Raw genomic sequence first — 22646 nt, forward strand, 5'->3', positions numbered from 1 at the left:
TATTTATTTTCCAAACCTTGAGTAAAATGCAAAACATATGGCAGATCTGAAGCCCAGAGGGTGTTCTTTTTATAACAAAGAACTGGGAAAATCTTACATGAAAGGTCTTCTATGTCACAGGAAACCAAAAATGGGACACTTGTAACATTTAATTTGCTGGTTTTTGAGGCTGCAATAATTACTGTAAACAACCACACAAAATGAAGATGGCAATGAGTATTTCTATTTTTAAAAAATGCTAGTCAAGTACTTCCTTCTTGTGCCTAAGAATAAAGGTAAGCCATTCAGGACTGAGATGAGGAAAAACTTCTTCACTCAGAGTTGTGAACCTGTGGAATTCTCTACCACAGAAAGCTGTTGGGGCCAGTTCATTAGATATGTTCAAGAGGGAGCTGGACGTGGCCCTTGCGGCTAAAGGGACCAAGGGGTATGGAGAGAAAGCGGGAGTGTGATACTGAAAATGCATGAACAGCCATGATCGTGTTGAATGGTGGTGCAGGCTCAAAGGGCCGAATGGCCTATTCCTGTTCCTATTTTCTATGTTTCATTATCCCAGGAAGATGTAGTATTCTACTGCCCAACCCAGTCAACATCTCATTCATTTTCTCCTACTTCTTCCGAGGTTGCCATTTTGGTTTGTTATTGGGTTTGTTCATTAATTTCCGACACCTGTATAAGCGAAGTAACAAGTGTCTTTACCCAAAGAAACTCAAACTGCGCTAGAAGGGATGTCTCTTTGTTTCTGAGTTGGAGAACCACCTCAAATATTTTAATTTAATGTAAACTTACTGCCTTCATCCAGCAGGTCTGTCTTTGTGCAGGAGGTTATTTGTAGCAGAAAGCCTGAGGTTTCCATATCCAACTAGAAAATACTCTTGTTACCTAATAAGTCCATTCCATAGCAATGGCAAAAGCCTGAAATAGCATCAAGATTTTTAAACAACCAATGGAAGAATTCATTCGCAATTTTATAAAATAGAGTCAGTGATATGAACAGGACATTAGGAAAGTCGTCTTGGACCTTACCATTAAGATGGCTGTGCTCTATGCAAATATACATGGCCACTATTGTAACCAAAATGAATGGCACTGCCATTCTAACTTGGGTAGTTTGCAAGGCAAGTTGATAAATTAATCAGCTCCTACATATTTGAAAGTTTTGAACACTTCTCTCTATCTCAAGGGGAACTTCTGGATTTAGAATTCCTACAGTACAGAAGGAGACCATTCGGCCAATCAAGTCTGTTCTGACCACAATCCCACCCAGCTCCAATTCCTGAAATCCCACACATTTACCCCTGCTAATCCATCTGACATTAGGGTCAATTTTAGCATGGCCAATCAACCTAATCTGCACATCTTTGGACTATGGGAGGAAACCCATACAGACACGGGGAGAAGGTGCAAACTCCACGCAGACATTCACCCAAGGCCGGAATTGAACCCAGGTCCCTGGCGCTGAGAGGCAGCAGTGCTAACCATTGTGCTACCATGCCACCCATATAAACAAGCATTTTAAAATTTTGTCAACAATGGTCTTTTGTAGTCTTTGCCATTTATTCATTATACTATGTAATCCTTCAAAACGATATGGGGGTCGATCTTACCAAAAAAATTATAAGTCCAGGGTGGGCAGAAAAACAGGAGAGTTTCTGACCCATGGGTGAGATTGTGGTTGGTACAGACTCGATGGGCCGAATGGCCTCCTTCTGTACTTTAGGGATTCTAAATCCAGAAGTTCCCATTGAGATGGAGAGAAGTGCTCAAAACTTTCAAATATATAGGAGCTGATTAATTTATTACCTTGCAATCTACCCAAGTTAGAATGGCAGTGCCATACATTTTGGTTACCATAGCTGGCCATGTATATTTCCATAGAGCACAGCCATCTTAATGGTAAGGTCCAAGACGACTTCCCTAATGTCCCGTTCATATCACTGGCTCTATTTTATAAAATTATTATCCATTCAGTGCAGGAAAATATGGGTGGGGCTTAAATCGCCAGCAAGCCTGCTGTATCAGCAGAGGGCGCCATTGCGCATGTGCATACTTCTGTGGCTGCACATGTGCAATGGCAACCAGCAGAGGCCTGACAGGTCTGGGAGAGAGGGAGACTTGTCAGGCCTCTGCTGCAGCAGCTGGCCTTGACCCAGCACCCCCCCGCTATCGCAGGGTCCCGCAACCGATTATGAACCCCACCATGCCCAGAAATATCACACCCACCACCGCCCCCCCCCCTCCGCCGCCCAGACCAATCCCTTCCCTCCCCCCCCCCACCAATCGCCTACAGAGTAGAAGCAATGGCTCCCCCCCCCCCACCAATCACCTGCACGCTGGCAACGGAGCACCGCCCTTCAGGCTCCACCCCCTGGCACTGTCCACTGGGCACTGCCAAGGTGCCAGGCTGGCGCTGCCCAAGGGCCACACCCCCCCTTGCTCTCAGCCTCCCGGGAGGCCTCAAAGACCCCCTCCGGCTCTGCTGGTCCCTGTTCGTGGGGAACAGCCCCGTGAGGCTCCCCCCCCCCACCGATCAAGCATGACCCCCTATTCTGGCTTGTTGGTGTTTTCCTGTTTCTGTCTTTCCTTCTGCAATTTCAAGGGTCTGATATTAAACATCCTGGATCTGTATGGAGGAGGTTGCCAGATATGATTAGTCCAAAGACGGAAAAAAGTTAGTATGATAAAAATATTCTGCTTTTGAATAATGTTTTGAATGTTTTCTACATAGAACTTAACATGAATCAAAAAAAGGATCCTTAAGATAACCAGAAAAATCGATTGGCCGTGGGGGAAAAAACAGTAATTAAATTGATAAACTTTTAATAATGTGCCAGATATGATACATAAAGCAAATGTATAGGAAACATATGTGAAATAGTGGGCATGGTGTCATTATAACTGAAACACACAGAAGTATATGAAAAAATGTCATTGGACAATACATTTTTGGCAGCCTTATGTTTATTTATATCATAGTTTATTTATTAGTGTCACAATAGGGTTACATTAACACTGCAATGAAGTTACTATGAAAATCCCCTTGCGCCACACTCCGGCGCCTGTTCGGGTACACTGAGGGAGAATTTAGCACGGCCAATGCACCTAACCAGCACGTCTTTCGGACTGTGGGAGGAAACCGGAGCATCCGGAGGAAACCCACGCAGACACGTGCAAACTCCACACAGTGACCCAAGCCGGGAAACCCACGCAGACACGTGGAGAACTGCAGAGTCCGCATAGACGATGACCCAAGCCAGAAATCAAATTTGGGTCCCTGGCGCTGTGAGGCAACAGTGTTAACCACTGTGCCACTGTGCTGCCCAAATGTTTTCTTGAAATGTATTCAAAATGAGCTTCGAGGAAAAGGTTAATTGTAAGAAGATAAAAGTAGATGACAAAAAAGACTTGTTTTGCTTAATGAAATTTGACTTTGCAGGCTCTACATTAATGTAAGTAAAGTTTGGGTTAAGTGTTAGTTGGGGTAGTGGATTTTGTTGTATGATTCTTTCCGCTCACTTTCTAGTTCATACTTGCACCTCCTGAGACAACGGCCAATGGGTTGCCACCAGTACTGCTGAAACCATTGCTAATGACAATCAGAGATGAACGTTACATGTACGGAAAAGAATTGTGTGTCTGGCACATTGCTCTTAACAACCAAGATGTAGCAAATTTAGTAAGTAATCTTATTCATATTAATGGCTATTTCAGACTTCGTAGATCATATGCTGGATTTTACACCACCCCCCGGGCCAGGTGTGTTTTCCGTGGTGGGATGGGGGGGGGTGTGCATGTAAAGTATGAGGGATGACAAGCCCACTACCTTCCCGTCCTACCCTGAGCTATCCCCCGATGCTGAAATTGGCACACCCCAGCCATTTTAAATAAATAATTAGGGGGTCAATTGAGCTTGTTACCTAGCCAATTGACACCAATAATATGCTGCCCTTGCCATGAGACAGTTGACATGGGCCCGCAGATGGGAGTGGACAAGCCATTTTCTTTTAAACAAATTGCCCACAGTGGCACAGTGGTTAGCACTGCTGCCTCACAGCACCAGGGACCTGGGTTTGATTCCTGGCTTGGGTCACTGTCTGTGTGGAGTATGCACATTCTCCCCGTGTCTGCGTGGGTTTCCTCCGAATGCTCGGGTTTCCTCCGAATGCTCCAGTTACCTCCCGTAGTCTGAAAGACATGCTAGTTAGGTACATTGGCCATGCTCAATTCTCCCTCCGTGTACCCGAACAGGCACTGGAGTGTGGCGACTAGGAGATTTTCACAGTAACTTCATTGCAATGTTAATGTAAGCCTACTTGTGACTAACAAATAATCTTTGCTTGAAAGACGGGAAGGAAGGTCAGGGTTTTCATTTGGGGGCTCCCTATGAACACCAGGGGCACCCCTCCCAAGAAGATAGCTCCTCCTGGCCTCCAAAACCTGTGCCCCCTCGCACCCACTTTCCTAGTCTCCCCAGTCCTTCCCAATTATACCTAACGCAGAAGAGTAAAAGTAATCAAGCACTACTATTCTCATAAAGGTAACCTCCACAACACAAACTATTATTCGCCAATATATTGAAGACACAGGTTTGTGGGGGCTGGGTGGGGAGAGTACATATTAATTCGATAGACATGGAAGTAATACTGCCATAGACTTGACTGAGTATTGAACGGTGTCATCTTGGCATTGAGGGGAATCTTGATATATTTTTCATTTTTAAAGAAAATTTAAGAGTGAATTTTCCAGTCCCGCCTGCCACAGGAATCCTTGTGGGTGGGATGGAAAATTTGACGGACCTTTGAAAGGTCCGTTGACCTCGGGCTGGAATTTCCTGTCTTGGGGCATGCGGGACTGGAAAATTTGGTTCCTAAACTTTTAATTATCCCCTGACAGGACAAAAAGGTCTTATTGCTCTGCCATAGATTTCCCACCAGGTCAGTGTTGGTGGAGTAAGTTTAAAGTTTATTTCTTGGTGTCTCAAGAAGCTTTACATTAACACTGCAATGAGGTCACCGTGAAAATCCCCTAGTCACCTCACTCCAGTGCCTGTTCGTTTACACTGAGGGAGAATTTAGCATGGCCAATGCACTTAACCATCACATCTTTTAGATTGTGGGAGGAAACTAGAGCACCCGGAGGAAACCCACACAGACATGGGGAGAATGTGCAAACTCCACACAGACAGTGACCCAAGCCGGGAATCGAACCCGGGTCCCTGGCACTGTGAAGCAGCAGTTCTAGCCACTGTACTGCCCCTGGGATGGGGATAGTTATTACCAAATGATTCAGTAAGGCATGAACTTCCACCAATATCACCATCATTACCAGTAATAATTCTCAAAAATGATTTGAAGAAGTGTTTACTTTCACAGTTTTATCAATGATTTAGGCTGAAATGTAAGGATTCTGACCCAGTGAAGATGGGGGAACGGTGCTATAGCCCCAAGTCAGGATGATGAGTGACTTGGAGGTAGTGGTGTTCCGATGTATCTGCTGTCCTTATCTTTCTAGGTGACATAGATTGCAGGGTTGGAAGGTGCTGTTAGAGGAGCCTTGGTGAGTTGCTGCAGTGCATCTTGTGGTTGGTACACACTGCAGCCACCGTGCATCTCGGCTGGAGGGAGTGAATGTTTAAGCTGGTGAATGGGTTGTCGATAAAGTGGGCTGCTTTGTCTTGGACAGTGTTGAGCTTTTTGATTGTTATAAGAGCTGCACAATCTGAGCAAGTGGAGAATATACACACTCCTGATCAGTGCCATTAGGGTAGCATGGTGGCACAATGGTTAGCACTGCTGCCTCACAACACCAGGGACCTGGGTTCGATTCCCGGCTTGGGAGACTGTCTGTGTGGAGTTTGTACGTTCTCCCCGTGTCCGTGTGGGTTTCCTCCAGGTGCTCCGGTTTCCTCCCACAGTCCTAAGATGTGCAAGTTAGATGAATTGGCCATGCTAAATTGACCCTTAGTGTCAGAGAGACTAGGTAGGGTAAATGCTTCGGGTTGTGGGGATAGGGCCTGGGTGGGATTGTGGTCGGTGCAGACTCGATGGGCCGAATGGCCTCCTTCTGCACTGTAGGATTCTATGTACAAAGTGGGTAACCTCTTGGGGAGTCAGGAGGCGAGTTCTTCACTGCAGCCTCTGAGCTACTCTGGTAGCGACAATATTTATATGGCTGGTCCAGTTCAGTGGTAATCCCCTCGATGCTGATATCTAGGGATTCAGCGATGGTAACACCATTGAATGTCAAGGGTAGATGGTTAGATTCTCACTTGTTGGAGATGGTCATTGCCCGGCACTTGTGTAGCTTGCGTTTAATTTTGCAAGATCAACTCATGCATGCGGTGAAAGTAAATAGCTAATTCTTCTGAAATTTAGTTTTAAAGAAATTAACATGGTACTGAATCAGCCATAGCTAACAAAGAACAAGTCACACACAGGATCAGAATTGTGCAAAATTACTCGAGGAAACTGGAGGTGAAAATCTGATTACATTCACTGGAATGGAAAAAAACAGCAGAAGTTTGGACAAAAGGAATAATTGTCATGCTTACCAAGAGGAAGCACAGGATTGCTGGTATTACTGTCATAGCAACGGGAGTAGGCCACACAACCTCTCCAGTCTTTCTGTTGTCCAATTATAGTTGATCTGGATCTTAATTCCATATTCCCGGTTTGGTTCCATGTCCTTTAATCCCCTAGCCTAACAAAATCTATCAATCGCAGTTTTGAACTGACCTAGCTTCAACAGTATTTTGCCAGATTTTCACTGCCCCTGCCCCAGCAAACCTTCCTGCAACATTTTTCTCAACAGAATCAGGATGAGCATTGATGATCAGACTCCAAAAGGGCAAGAACAGATCTTCCATTGACTTGATCTTTACTCTTTTAAATACAATGAGCAAAGCAAAGTTACCAGAGATGTGCTGAATTTCATTAGCTTTGAGAAAGCTCTTGATTCCATTGGCAAAACGTCACCGTTTCCCAAAAAGTGTTTGGATTGCTTAAGAAAGTAATTAGTATCATCGAGATTCTGTATTAGATGGCAGAGTATGTGGTTGAAACAGGTAATAGATTGGTTCAATATGACAGGCAAGGCTGCTAATATCCCCGATATGTTTTTGTAATTACGATTATTGAGACATTCTGCCAGCATCAAATCAGGCCCTGTGTGGACCAGTCGAGTACCTGATGACTTTGCAGACGACACATGCCTCATTAATGAAAATATACAAGAAATGCAAAGAAAGACAAATGATCTTCCAGACACAGAGAGAGAAAGGTTTGGTTATATCTCAATGGTGCCAAAACCCAGGCTACGATGTTGCCTTTGGTTGCAAACTGTGCAGTTAATCACCCTATTCGTAGACAAAGTCAGATAAGACGATGGTAACGGCATATCTACCCACCTGTGTCACAAAAACTAGTGGTGTCTTTCAATCTAGAATTCAGCTCGTAGTATTTTAACAATAAAATTGTTAATATTGATTACCAATAATCCACCGAGAGAACCATATTTATTTCAGTACAGCCAAGTTCTGCTCACTTCAATTTCACTTATCAAACGCACTTCAGAGATTTGAGATTCAGAGGTACAAAATATTTCCAGATACTTTAGTGGTTTATCCTCTTCCGTCCTGCAGTGAGTTAAACTAACTTCAAAATGTCCCTAAAGGCAATCAGCTTTGTCTTGGCTCGGATAAGATGTGATAGGATTCACATTGTTTGCCCACACATTGGCTGTCCAGATGCATTTGCACCAGGGAGAGTGGGGAAACAATAACTCTCATAGTCTGAGTTTTAGTGCCAGTTGTGATATGAGCAAACTTTCCTTCGTTTCTGGAAAATCATTTGTCTGTCTTTGCGTGTCTTCTATGTTTTTAGAGTGGGTGGTGTTGGCTAAGGCCACATATTCTCCACTGGCCCATGCAATTCTTGATTTGGTGCTGAGGGAATGTCCAAATAGAGTCATAGAGGTTTACAGCATGGAAACAGATCCTTCGGCCCAACATTTCCATGTCACCCTTTTTTTTTAAATCACTAAGCTAGTTCCAATTGCCCGCATTTGGCCCATATCCCTCTATGCCCATCTTACCTATGTAACTGTCTAAATGCTTTTTAAAAGACAAAATTTTACCCTTCTCTACTACCGCCTCTAGCAGCTCGTTAACAAAAAAAATGTTATTTGCTGGGTCTGCACTTCTGATTTTCCTTATTGTAAGTTTCTGATTTCGTTCTGACTCTCGCACATTTCATTGTAGCTGGTTTCACAGTGAAGTTGTTGAGTTGAGGATACAGTTGTTGGCCATGAATGCCACATGCTCCAAAAAAGCTCAAGGAAAGATATAGGACTAAGCCCCCTTTCCTTTATATTAAAAGTCAGTAGATGCTTAATTTTGTTTAAGGTTAGAAGAAAATCTCTAAATTGATTTAAACGTGAGTTGAGTCTTGACTGTGTCGATGATTGTATCATTTCAAGGTAAATGGATTTGCAGCTAACAAATATGTTGTGTATCTCCTGGACTGATTCAGATCTTCAAAAGGAACAGAGCGAAGCTTTCTAGCGTGGTTTTATTTTTCATTATTTTTACCTCTTGTCAAGAGATGACATTACACCAGAGGGGCTGGGAAGTGTCATCATGGTATTCTCGCCACCATGAATACAGGCCAGGTTTAGTGGACCAGATGGTCTTTCCATGCCTGTCACTTTCATGTGTTTGTATTAATTATTGATCTTTTTAAACTTAAAAGGAATCCTGTATCTTATATTTATGCTTTTTAATTCATTAAAATATTCATCCCAATCTTCCGAGGTCAGGCATGTGTGGGAATTCTGAAACCTTCATGTTTTCATAAGCAAAGTGCATAAAATTACAAAAAGACTGACTAGCTTCTTAGCTTCAAATAACATTTTAGAGTAATTGTTAACAGCTTGCCTTTTTCCCGGTTAATTTTGATTATATAGGCAATAGTTCTGGAAGTCCGCGGGCGAACATCATATCCATTTTCCAAAATAGAGCTATTGGATTGTGGAATCGATGCATGGTCAATAGAAAGGCTTGGGAAGGCTGTCAGTTTCAGTGCATTGACTTGCATTGTTCTGGATTATAATAAGTAAGTAAATGGTGTACAGGTCATAAAATTGTTGACAAGATAAGCCTTAGTAATTTTGCTTAAACATTTAATATTCCCATTTATTATTTGTGATAATTTGAAAAAGTCTCATGATATCAGCACCTGGTTCTTAAATGTGACCGTCATCTTTACCGTTTACGTGAGGTTGAGTTCAGAAACACATGTGGAATGTTACATTAGATCACTAGGCACAGGACTGGTCATATATCCCTGACTTCCCCGCTCAGTGCTTATTTGCCCTGGCCATTGGAGAGGAAAGCACGTCATCAGCCCACAGCAAGTAGACTAGCACACTCTCATTACTAGCTGCAAGAAGATTCACCACCCCCAACTCCAGTGGAGGGTATTTATCCATTGAAACAGGTACAATGAGCTGGGGTGGTCTTTGGTCTTTGCTGGAACTGCGAGAGTACCAAACAAGGTGGAGTTCAATCTTATGAATCTCACTTACCCCAAATTTCCCCTGTCACACAGTGTGCAGCCCACCCACTGGTCATGCAGGATATTGGCATAAGCCGATATGGCAAATAGTGCACAGGCTCCCTCCCCTGTCCTCTGAGATAACTAATCCCTTGAATCCAAGGCCAAAGAAGTAGCCCCTCAACTCGCAATATTCATGTATTGCATTGCTTGTGAGTTTTCACTACCCACTTATTTCAATCTACCTTATTGTTTGTGGGGCCAGCGTACAATGAGTCAAAGTGGGAGGGAGGGCTGTGCCTCTGTTCAGGCCCCCGTGCTCATTGGAGGCCCCCGCCAAGATAATTCATCCCGGTGAGTTATCCTTCTCCTCACACCCTGACCAGTTCAGCTGAGCAGAGATGCTTCATAAAGGATGAGAAGTTGAGGGAAGGTCACCCAAACATGTCTTAAGAACCTGGGACATGTTGTTTGGTAACTAAAGTGATTGAAGAGCCTAAGTGGATCATATAACCCTGGTAACAAAATCAGCGGGAGAGATTAAGATGAGCTGAAGTCAATGGAGATCTTAAGAGCAAGAGCAGTCCAAAATAATTTTTCTGAGCCAGATTCAGTGAAAGATAAGAGATAGTCAATTAGATATATTGGTATCAGAGCTCTCCTAATAGCTGAGTGGGTGTTTAGCTGCCGCAGGTACAGGGAAATTAGTTGTTACACTTGCAACCTTTGCAGGTAGGCTGTCTGATAACTCAATAGCTCTAAGTGACAATATTTTGATACAACTTGCAGAAGGTTTATATTAGTTTCATGCCAGTCTGGTAAGAAGATTACTGAAATCAAATCTTTCAATTGTACCAAGGCCAGATGCATAATCCAGATGCACCAATGTGACCCTATTGGTATGTGTCTCAGTGCATCATACAGGCATAGTCGTTGCTAATTGTCTGGTTCAGTACATACTGTCATTCAACTGGCCCTAGGTGGGTGGTGAGGATATGAAAGGGCGTCATTAGGTAATGCGTTCTTGGCTTGTTGTAAAACCTTGCAGTTTGTTTTGCACATTTCCAAGAATGCTTATTGAAGTGTTTTTATCTCTTAACCTCCTGTCAGTGTGGTGCAGATTCTGCTCCCTGCAAATTTCTGGTGACCAGTATTGATTTCACCATTATCTGAGGATTCACTGTCTGCTTCAATACCCTCCTTGAAAATGTTTATAGCCTTTGGAACGAATTAGGCAAGCTGGATGGAAATGACTCATCTGTGACAATATGAATGATATTATTCCTTGAACCACTTAGGACTGCTGCAAAAACCGGCTCGTTTATGTAGATGAAGAAACAGCTAACAGTTATGGCTGAAGACATTCTCTATGTGACCATTAACTTCATACACTGCTATCTGTTGGTTAATACTAAACAATAATAGCTTCAAACTATGAAGCTATCTTAACATCCCAGGAGGGCAGCACGGTGGCACAGTGGTTAGCACTGCCAGGGACCCGGGTTCGATTCCCGGCTTGGGTCACTGTCTATGCAGACTCTGCATGTTCTCCCCGTGTCTGCGTGGGTTTCCTCTGGGTGCTCCGGTTTCCTCCCACCATCTGAAAGACGTGCTGGTTAGGTGCATTGGCCGTGCTAAATTCTCCCTCAGTGTACTTGAATAGGCACCGGAGTGTGGCGACTAGGGGATTTTCACAGTAACTTCATTGCAGTGTTGATGTAAGCCTACTTGTGACTAATAAATAAGCTTTACTTTACTTTTTACTTTAACTCTCACCACATAGAGAGATTTTGAAATAAAATGCAGTTTATTATTCAATTACATAGAAACATGGAAACTAGAAGCAGGAGTAGGCCATTCGGCCCTTCGAGCCTGCTCTACCATTCATTTTGATCATGACTGATCATCTTCAAAGATGGGACTATCTGCTCCAGGAGCTATTTAATCATTATTCTCAGAAATGTGGCAGAACAATACATTTCAGAAATTAGTCTGATTTATTACAAAGTGTATCTATAATAATTATTACAAGAATAAACCATTTGGTTGAAAAGGTCCATCCTGGTATTTATGGACCTGGAGCCACCTCCTCCCCCCCCCCCCCCCCCCCTCTCAACCGGTTCAACAAACCCAATCATACCTTTCTATTCCTTTCTTCCTTACATACTTATCTAGCTTCCCCTTGAATGTATCTACAATATTCACCTGAACTACTGGTAGCAAGTTCCACGTTCTAACTACTCTCTGTGAACAAGTTCCTCCTGAATTCCCGAGTTTGATTTATTAACAATGATTTGGAGCTATGACTGTTCTAGTCCAATATATCCTGCCTGAGAATGAACTGACAATTAAAAGTACTGTCTTGTAACAGATATTTCTTGAGCAATGTTATATAACTTGAAGCTAAAAACACCGAACTCAGTTAAGGAATGGTTGGTGCTTAATAGAAAGATAGCAGTCTCATAGAATATTGAGATTGAATGGGCTAAGCGATCCACTTATCTGACCCATCTTATAGTATTCAAATTTGAGTGTAGTTATTAATCTGGGATATATCGATCCTTAATATAAAACTTGCTTGCAAACAAAGAAGAATGCTTACTCTAAACTTAATTTTTATTTCTGGATTTATTTAAGTCAAATTAAATGAAACTTATTATTTGGAACGTTCAACTGTTTCCTCTGACAATCAAATGTTCATACAAGTAGTAGTACAAATATGTTTGCTGTCTAATAAATTAGTAACAAGTTTATTATGGTCAGGCTTCTTGATGAAGGGCTCGAAGGCCTCTGCCATGGACTGAAGGAGAATGGTCAGCTGTTAACACTAAGCATGTGCTACTGTAACCTGGGACCTCCAAGTGGATCATTGTTGGGGGATCTTGTCGCCAAAACTGCCATGAGGTGATTTAAACTATTCTGGGTGTCGTATGCCTTCTGGACCTTCACTTTGGCGCCATAAGTGATTTATAAATCACAGTAACAGAACTGTAACTGTTGCTTTAGGCACAATATGCAAAATCACAGAAGTGTTACGGTGCAGAAGGAGGCCATTCAGCCCATCGTGTCTGCACCAGCTTTCCAAATGCACATTATGACTTAGTGCCTTTGCCTTTTCCCCATACCCTTTCATGTTGTTTCTATTCAAATAATCATCTAATGCCTAAATTGAACCTGCTTCCACCACTCGTTTGAAAACATTTTTGCTTACATCAACTTTGCTTCTTTTGCAAATCACTTTACATTCTTGTTCTCAGTCCTTTTATGAAAGGGAACAATTTCTCCCTATCTGTGCAGCCCCCTCATAATTTTGAACCTCTCTATCAAATCTCTTCTTACCCTTCTTCGTTCCAAGGAGAACAGTCCCACCCTCTCCAATCTATCCCCATAATTGAGGTTTCTCATCCCTGGAACTATTCTTGTGAACCGCTTCTGAATGCCCTCCAATGCATTCACATCCTTCCTACCAGTATGGCACTCAGACCTCTATAATCAATATATTTTCCCAAAGGCAGGGGAGTCTAAAACTAGAGAGCATATGTTTAAGGGGAGAGATACAAAGGTGTCCAGAGGGGCAATTTTTTCACACAGAGGGTGGTGAGTGTCTGGAACAAGCTGCCAGAGGTAGTAGTAGAGGCGGGTACAATTTTATCTTTTAAAAAGCATTTAGATAGTTACATGGGTACGATGGGTATAGAGGGATATGGGCCAAATGTGGGCAATTGGGATTAGCTGAGGGGTTTTTTAAAAAATGGGCGGCATGGACAAGTTGGGCCGAAGGGCCTGTTTCCATGCTGTAAACCTCTATGACTCTAAGGTGCTCCAGCTGAGATCTAACTAATGTCTTGCATACGTTCTGCATAACCTCCTTGCTCTTGGACTCTATGCTCCTATTAATAAAATAAGAAGTCTCACAACTCAGGGACTGGTCAAAAGGAAAAGAGAGGCGTATGTTCGGTCCAAGCAGCTAAAAACGGAGGGAGCTCTGGAGGAGTATAATGAAAGTAGGAAAATACTCAAACGGGGAATTAGAAGAGCAAAAAGGGGTCACGAAATGTTCTTGGCAGACAGGATTAAGGAGAATCCCAAGGCATTTTATTCATACGTTAGGAACAAAAGGGTTGTAAGGGAAAAAATCGGACCTCTCAGGGACAAAAGTGGGGACTTATGCTTGGAGCCCAAAGAGGTAGGGGAGATCCTAAATGAATACTTTGCGTCGGTATTCACTAAGGAGAGGGATGTGTTGACTGGGAGTGTCTCGGAGGGGAGTGTTGAACCGTTGGAGAAAATCTCCATTACAAAGGAGGAAGTGTTAGGTTTGTTAGAGAATATAAAGACTGACAAATCCCCAGGGCCTGATGGAATCTATCCAAGGCTGCTCAGGGAGACGAGAGGTGAAATAGTTGGGCCTCTGACGCAAATCTTTGTCTCGTCACTGGACACAGGTGAGGTCCCAGAGGATTGGAGGATAGCCAATGTGGTCCCGTTATTTAAGAAGGGTAGGAAGGATAACCCGGGTAATTATAGGCCGGTGAGCTTGACGTCCGTGGTGGGGAAGTTGTTGGAGAAGATTCTTAAAGATAGGATGTATGCGCATTTAGAAAGGAATAAACTCATTAACGATAGTCAACATGGTTTTGTGAGAGGGAGGTCATGCCTCACGAACCTGGTGGTGTTTTTTGAAGAAGTGACCAAAATGGTTGACGAAGTAAGGGCCGTGGATGTTGTCTATATGGACTTTAGTAAAGCATTTGACAAAGTCCCTCATGGTAGGCTAGTGAAAAAGGTTGGATCCCATGGGATAAAGGGGGAGGTGGCTAGATGGGTGGAGAACTGGCTTGGTCATAGAAGACAGAGGGTGGTAGTGGAAGGGTCTTTTTCCGGCTGGAGGCCTGTGACTAGTGGTGTACCGCAGGGCTCTGTATTGGGACCTCTGCTGTTTGTGATTTATATAAATGATCTGGAAGAAGGAGTAACTGGGGTGATCAGTAAGTTTGCGGACGACACAAAACTGGCAGGACTTGCAGATAGTGAGGAACATTGTCAGAGGCTACAGAAGGATATAGATAGGCTGGAAATTTGGGCAAGGAAATGGCAGATGGAGTTCAATCCTGATAAATGCGAAGTGATGCATTTTGGTGGGAATAATGTAGGGAGGAGCTACACGATAAATGGAAGAACCATAAAGGGTGTAGAGACGCAGAGGGACCTGGGTGTGCAAGTCCACAGATCTTTGAAGGTGACGTCACAGGTGGAGAAGGTGGTGAAGAAGGCATATGGCATGCTTGCCTTTATAGGACGGGGCATAGAGTATAAGAGTTGGGGTCTGATGTTGCAGATGTATAGAACGTTGGTTCGGCCGCATTTGGAATACTGCGTCCAGTTCTGGTCGCCACACTACCAGAAGGACGTGGAGGCTTTGGAGAGAGTACAGAGGAGGTTTACCAGGATGTTGCCTGGTATGGAGGGGCTTGGTTATGAGGAGAGATTGGGGAAACTGGGGTTGTTCTCCTTGGAAAGACGGAGGATGAGGGGAGACTTAATAGAGGTGTATAAAATTATGAAAGGCATAGATAGGGTGAACGGTGGGAAGCTTTTCCCCGGGTCGGTGGTGACGTTCACGAGGGGTCATAGGTTCAAGGTGAAGGGGGGGAGGTTTAACACAGATATCAGAAGGACATATTTCACACAGAGGGTCGTGGGGGCCTGGAATGTGTTGCCGGGCAAGGTGGTGGAGGCGGACACACTGGGAACGTTTAAGACTTATCTAGACAGCTATATGAACGGAGTGGGAATGGAGGGATACAAAAGAGTGGTCTAGTTTGGACCAGGGAGCGGCGCGGGCTAATTGTTCCTGGTTTCTCGTTTCAAGGCTTCATTCTACGATCATCTTGCTGGTGCCAGTACAGAGTGAGACTGCGGATAGTTGGGAACCTGTCTCGGGGGCAGGGAATTCATATGGTGTTCGTGGAAGTGGAAATGACTAGGGTTGGGAAGCATTTTCCGATCGGGGCCATTGTGATCTCCTGGACTCGTTTCGATCGCCTCAGGGGGTCAGAGAGGAATTTCCCAGATTTTTTTTTCCCCATATTGGCCCTGGGGTTTTTCACTCTGGGTTTTCGCCTCTCCCTGGAGATCACATGGTCTGGAATGGGGGGGTGGGGGTGAGTTAATAGGTTGTGATGAACAAAGCATCGTAGCTGTGAGGGACAGCTCGGTGGATAGGATATTGGTATGTAGATAGGCTGGAAAATTGGGCGGGGATCCTGGATTCAGGATTCAATCCTGGACCGGGGAGCGGCGCGGGCTTGGAGGGCCGAAGGGCCTGTTCCTGTGCTGTATTGTTCTTTGTTCTTTGTTCTAACACCAGGTTAAAGTCCAACAGGTTTATTTGGTAGCAAATACACATTTCCACTCCATCTGATGAAGGAGCAGCGCTCCGAAAGCTTATGGTATTTGCTACCAAATAAACCTGTTGGACTTCAACCTGGTGTTGTGAGACTTCTTACTGTGTTCACCCCAGTCCAACGTTGGCATCTCCACATCATGCCTATTAATAAAACCCAGAATACTATATGATTTATTAACTGCTCTCTCCACCTGTCCTGCCACCTTCAGTGATTTATGCATATATACACCCATTTCCCTCTGTTCCTGCACCCCCTTAAGAATTATACCCCTCATTTGATATTCTCTCTCCATTCTCTTACTACCGAAACGCAGACATTAGTTGGAATCTGCAGCTGATTCATACTGTGACACGGGTGCAATTGGAAAGCTCGGTTTGAAGTATATATGTTGTTCAGGCAGGGACTCTTTTTATAGAATTGTTTACAATATAAACTTGGCACCTGGATATTGTATAATTATTGAATTAAATTACCTCATGTCATAAGTCAATGAGATAGTAAATTGGTCATGCAAGATAAATTGTAAATATCCTTTATTGCAGAGATCTGTTTTTGGATGGAAACAACTTACAATGTGAAGGAGCTTGTGGGCTTATCAAGTTTATCGCAGATTATGCAGCAAGCATGGCCAAGAAAAGATTTGGTGCATCTTTAGATTTTGTGGAGGATCCATCAAACCATTTCCTAGAAGGTGCAGTAGGACATTACCTAACCGTCTTACACTGTGAAATAGGGCTATTGATTGTGAAGTATCACTTGGGAAAAGGGATAATTAACTATTGAATCCAAAAACAAATGAACGAAAGAACAAATATTGGTCGGGGTCTCAAATATGAATGACAGAAATCGAAAGGAAAGCTTATGCAAAGCGGTTATTAATACTTGTAGGAACTTCTATTTTGTTGGAATTTCACAGCCTTAAAGGAGGGGATGGGGCCAGAAAATGCAGCGAACCGCTCAAAAGTCCACTGACTTGGGCAGGACCGGAAAATCCCACTGGCGGCAGGGGCTGTAAAATTCTGCCTTTTCTACATCGCTGAAGTGTCAGAGTGGATTTTTATATTCCATAAGCTCTATGAATTAACTGAAAGAAAGTGACTTAGCAATCTGGCTGCACAGTGCTAATTTCTGGAGTGCTAATCAGCCTTCGAAGCCTCCAGTAAGGTAGGTAGGAGGTGTGCACACATTGTCTGGATGTGCCCACCATATTGGGTAAGTTCCTTCTGCTGCCTCTTGGGAAAATTCAAGAGTAGAACAAAGGTCACAGCAATGCCTATCATCTGTAATTCTGAACATGCACAAAAGAATGGTGTCTTTCCAGATTTAATGGGACAAAAGTAATATGAAAGGAAAATATTTTTTGGAGTGCATTGTGAAATAACACCTCAGAGAGGCAGGTGTCCTTTCACCAAATTCCATTTATTTACAAACTCTATTCCACTCCTAGAATGCTTCAGGTACAAAGCCAGAATCCAGACAGTCCTCAATATATAGACAGGTGAGGCTCCCCAATTGGGCAGGCAATTATGACTTCAATCAGGGAGCTCATACTCCAAGAGGCCAACCCCATGGACCTCATTGAAGTCATTAAATCTTGTATCCAAAGGTTTTGTATAACAGATTTAGGAGTGTGATTCCAGAATAGGATTTTAAAAATGTACTGATTTGTGATTAGTTTAAAATTTTAATTTCATCCTAACGGTTATCCCTTGTCTCGGACTGCCATTTATTGTGCAATCAGTGGTCACAGTATATTAAGAATTAAATACAACAACATCCAAGAAACATGCAGCTCAGCCAAATAGATAATACATCTATTCTTGTAAAGAGAAACGTGCTGCCAAAGCTTCTCGTCTGGCACTCACCACGACAAATGCCAGAATGCCGAATTTCAAATAATCACTACAATTTGTACTGCAGGAGAAAAGGGTCCTGATTGGTAGGAAGTTGACTCTGATTGGCCAAGGTGTTGTCATGGAGAAAGCAATGCTCTCCAAGCTCTCAGGTGGAAGGTTTGAACATAATCATTTTGTTTGCGGAGAACGGGTCCTTATAAAGTAAAGTTTATTTATTAGTCACAAGTAAGGCTTACATTAACACTGCAATAAAATTACTGTGAAATTCCCCTGGTCGCCACAGATTGGCGCCTTTTCGGGTGAATGCACCTAACCAGCACATCTTTCAGAATGTGGGAGGAAACCGGAGCACCTGGAGGAAACACACGCAGACACGGGGAGAACGTATAAACTCTACACAGTCAGTGACCCAAGCTAGGAATCGAACCCAGGTCCTTGGTGCTATAAAGCAGCAGTGCTAACCACTGTGCTACCGTGCCGCCAGTACAAATGTATGTCAAGTATAAATGAGTCACGTTAAAGTTGGAATGATTGTCTTAAATTGGTTAGAGGAATCCATTCCCTACAAATGGAAGGAATAGATTCAAGTCTTGCACTTTTTGTTTAATTACCGGGAGATTGGGCAGCCTATAATTGCCTCCATGGCAATGTTTCAGTCAATCAGTGTTGGCACCAAGCAATCATCACTGTCCTGTAGTACAAATTGTTGTGATTGTTTGAAATTTGGCATTCTTGCATTTGTCCTGATGAGTACAAGATGAAAAGTTTCAGCAATTTGTCTCTCTTTTCAGCAGGATTCAAATTCTGTATCGAGTGACTGTTTGTAATCCAGCAACTTACAAATATATCATGTATGCAGCTCATAATTTTGTCAACGTTCCTTAAGTACATAACTTGGGCGGCACAGTGGTTAGCACTACTGCCTCACAACGCCAGGGACCCGGGTTCAATTCCGGCCTCGGGTCACTGTGTGTGTGGAGTTTGCACATTCTCCCCGTGTCTGTGTGGGTTTCCTCAGGGTACTCCAGTTTCATCCTATAGTCCAAAGGTATGTGGGTTAGGTTGATTGGCCATGCTAAATTGACCCTAGTGTCAGGGGGATTAACAGGGTAAATATATGGGGTTGCGAGAATAGGGCCTGTGGTCGGTGCAGACTCGATGGGCCAAATGGCTTCCTCCTGCACTGTAGGGATTCTGATGATGATGAACTAGGACCAAGACAGGAGTTACCTCCTGGAAATTAGTTTTTTAGAATTCAGTAGCAGTTGTTTTTGTTTTGTTTTCAACGGTTCCCCCAATATTTAATTGTAATTGGCTTGTTCATTGTTTAGATTTTCCTTCTGGTTTATCTGATTTGAACCAGGACCTCAGGCACGATGCTGCCATTGATGGTGAGGGTGTCATGAAAAGCAACATTACTGCATCAAAGAAAAAAAAGAAAGGTAATCAAGTTAATAAAGTTTATTTAAGTATACAGTTAGCATGTAAAGAAAGAATCCTCCTCTGGCTGGGCCCCAGTCCAATGCCGGCATCTCCACATCATGGGCCATAGAAGACAGAGGTTAGCGGTGGAAGGATGTTTTTCTGAATGGAGGTCTGTAACTAGTGTTGTTCCGCAGGGATCAGTGCTGGGACCTCTGCTGTTTGTAATATATATAAATGACTTGGAAGGAAACGTAATTGGTCTGATTAACAAGTTTGCAGATGATACAAAGATTGGCGGAGTTGCGGATAGTGATGAAGATTGTCAGAGAATACTGCAGGATATAGATAGACTGGAAAATTGGGTGGAGAAATGGCAGATGGAATTTAATCCGGACAAATGGGAGGTGATGCATTTTGGTAGATCCAATTCAGGTGGGAGTTATAAAATAAATGACAGAACCATCAGGAGTGCAGACACACAGGGAGATCTGGGAGTACCGGTCCACAGATCCTTGCAAATGGCAGCATAGATGGAAAAGGTGGTGAAGAAAGCATATGGCATGCCTGCCTTCATCAGCCAGGGCATGCAGTATAAAAGTTGGCAAATTATGTTACAGTTATAAAACGTTGGCTAGGCCATATTTGGAATACTGTGTCCAATTCTGGTCACCACACTACCAGAACGATGTGGAGGCTTTGGTGGGAATACAGAAAAGTTTATTAGGATGGTGCCTGGTATGGAGGGTATTAGCTATGAGGAGAGATTGAATAAAGTGGGATTGTTCTCCCTGGAAAGACAGAGGCTAAGGGGCAACCTGATAGAAGTTCACAAAATTATGAGGGGCATAGATAAGATGAACAGTTGGAAGCTTTTTCCCAGGGCAGAAATGACAATTACAAGGGGGCACAAGTTCAAGGTAAGGGGGGAAAGGTTCAGTGGAGATGTGCGGTGAACGCTTTTTACACAGAGGATGGTGGGGGCCTGGAATGCACTGCCAAATGAGGTGGTTAAGGCAGACACATGACATTTAAGACTTATCTGGATAGACACTTGAACAGGCGGGGCATAGAGGGATACAGGCGGTTGGTCTAGATAGCACAACATGATCGGCGCAGTCTTGGTGGGCCGAAGGGCCTGTACCTGTGCTGTACTGTTCTTTGTTTTTTGTTCTAATATCTTGCTCATATGTTTAAGAACACCTGATGTCAAGAATAGTAGTGTGGAGAAGAACAGAACACCCACCTCATTCTAGAGTAAAGCAATACCTAATGGCATGCAAATAACATTAGCCTACACAAATCAGTTGTGAAGATCACTCGTCTGAGTGGAATCTGTTATAATTCAGGTCAGAAACTCCAAAGTGTTTTATGGAGTCCGCCTGGATCATAAGTTTTGCAATTTGAATTTGGCTAGAGTGAGCATGAGATGCTTCACTTCAGATATGATTCAATGACACACGAGGGAGCTTTTATCAAACAAAGTTTATTTAAGAATACAGTTAACATGTATAAAAAGAAAATTAGCAATAACTTTTACCAATTTACAAACAAGAAAAAAAACTAACCAAGATATTGTATAGACCTTAACAGATAAACACCATTCCAACCATAAAACCCTTGCCACAGGTTTAAGACAGCAAATACGTGATGCTGGAACTCAGTCTTTTGGTTGGATGCCGCAGTTCTCTTGAGACACACACACACAAGTCAAAACAACTTCCAAAACAGCAGAGAGAGAGAGAGACTCTAGTTACTAGCTAGTAAACCACCACCAGCAGAATTTTCACTCCAGGAAGGCCAGAAACCTTGCTTCTAGCTATCCAGCAGAATTTCCATTACAAGGGAGAGATAGAAACATTGCTTTTCACGTGACAACCAGGACAGCTTCTAACTAAACCAGCAACTAGCAGCCTCAAAGCTGAAAGTGAAACCTTGAATTCACTATGAAGACAAAAACTGTCCAAAACACATGACCTGCCACCCAGTCTTCCCCCTAAGAATGCAGGGCCATAAAACAAATCCCAGATAGTACCCGAGGCCCAGAATAAAAATAAACAAAACCCCATTTAAACCATTGAAGCAGCAATAAAAAGGCTTCTAGCAGACAGCTCGACAACAATGAAAAAAAATCCAAAGTTGCTTAGCTGCAGAAAACATGATTTAATAAGAAACATTTCTTAAAGGTACACTAACATCACAAACAGCATTTGGCTTTCTGATGTTCCAACTTTGGACAATAATTGCTAAAAATACTTAGTGGTAACCTGGGATTGTTTTATTAATACATCTGAAAATGGGTTTGACACAAAGAAGTTTATTTATTAGTGTCACAAGTAGGCTTACATTAACACTGCAATGAAGTTACTGTGAAAATCCCCTAGTTGCCACACTCCGATGCCTGCTTGGGTACACTAAGGGAGACTTTAACATGGCCAATGCACCTAACCAGCACATCTTTCAGACTGTGGAAGGAAATTAGAGCACCCGGAGGAAACCCATGCAGACACGGGGAGAACGTACAGACTCCGCACAGACAATGATCCAAGCTGGGAATCAAACCCGGGTCCCTGGTGCTTGTGAGGCAGCAGTGTTAGCCACTGTGCCAGCCCATTTGAAGTGTTTTTACTAGAGTTTCTAGACCTCCACCTCTGAGTATCACAGAAAATAACAATACTTAAGCATGTATTAAGTTTATTGATTTTTTTCTTTGTGAATCAGTTTCTTATAAATTAAATGCATTTTTACATGTAAAACTTTTAAAAGGTGCCTACTATGGCCCCCTTAAACTTACAAATATATGTAACGGCCACTAACCTGTCCGGCCATGTAATGTGAGCAGATTTACCTCAGGTATTGTATTTGTTTCAGCCAAAGGAAAAGCTATTCCAGTCATCACATTGCTACACCATACCTGAAATTAACTGCGACCAAAATCAGCATATAAACATTCAGCATTTTTCTCTGCAACTTCTCTGGTTGCTATTTTAGCTGAGGTGGACATGATATAGGAATGCATTGAGCATTTGTCAATCAGTACCACCATCGTTTCTAGAACCTTGCATTGCAGCAAGTTATTGTGTGTGTTGAATGTGCGACTTCATCCACATCTTTGATCGCCTTACTTGACGTGAATCCCCAAATAAGTTCCTGTCACTGACCAAAGATGTGCGGGTTTAGGTGCATTGGCCATGCTAAATTGCCCCTTAGTGTCCCGGGATGCTTAGGTTAGAGGGATTAGCGGGGTAAATATATGAGGTTACGGGGATAGGGCCTGGGTGGGATTGTAGTCGGTGTAGACTCGATGGGCTGAATGGCCTCCTTCTGTACTGTAAGGATTCTATCATTATTTAAAACCAACCAGACAAAAATACTGCTGCCTCTCAACAACATTAATAACACAAGCA

This window comes from Mustelus asterias, chromosome 3 (genome assembly GCF_964213995.1).
Source record: "Mustelus asterias chromosome 3, sMusAst1.hap1.1, whole genome shotgun sequence".
Classification (NCBI taxonomy): Eukaryota; Metazoa; Chordata; class Chondrichthyes; order Carcharhiniformes; family Triakidae; genus Mustelus; species Mustelus asterias.